Source organism: Ctenopharyngodon idella, chromosome 9 (assembly GCF_019924925.1).
Source record: "Ctenopharyngodon idella isolate HZGC_01 chromosome 9, HZGC01, whole genome shotgun sequence".
NCBI classification, from domain to species: Eukaryota; Metazoa; Chordata; class Actinopteri; order Cypriniformes; family Xenocyprididae; genus Ctenopharyngodon; species Ctenopharyngodon idella.
Window position 1 is genome coordinate 22,799,842 of NC_067228.1, and position 753 is coordinate 22,800,594.

Here is a 753-nt window from a genome sequence, read left to right on the forward strand (position 1 = left end):
TAGCCGTTAAGCGTAAACAAAAAAGACTATAGATATTGAAAGATTCACTCCTATTATTGTGAATATCCCTGCACCCCAATGTGCATACTATCCACCCTATCTGCCCTAAATAGTATTGAATATTACTAATGTCACTTACTATTTAGTATGCACGTTGAGACGCAGGCTGGGAGAAACTGCAACGCGCAATATGGCGGAATAAGTCCCGCCTTCTAAGTAAAAGAGCCAATTGCTGATTGGTAAAGCCATGGCTTCCATAGAAACCTGATACTCACACTTAGGACTGCGAATGCGCATTGGCTGATCTAGCCTGAAAAATAAGCTTTTTTAACACTATTGGAGCATAAGAAACAACATTTATGAAACCTTCATAAATGTTCATGTCAGATTTTGTTGCTGATTTGAAATGTTATTTAATTGTGAGTTCGGCTAGCAGTTTCAGGATTCCCCTCATTCAAATAGATAGGACTTGGGGTGCGTCCCAATTCGCACACTTATGCACTATTCTATGACGTTTTTAAGTACAAATAGTGTGCGTAGTGCGTTCACACAGAAAATTCCAAAAAGAAAAAGTGCACTTTAAATACCCGGATGATGCACTAAATTAATGGAAGTGTGAAATGTTGGACATTGGACCTTATACAATTCACACACTACATAGATAAGTACATAGTGCATAAGTACATAGTGTATAAGTGCATAGTGCGTCGTTTGGGACGCAACTTTGGTCTTGGATGTCCGAAATAACTGCCC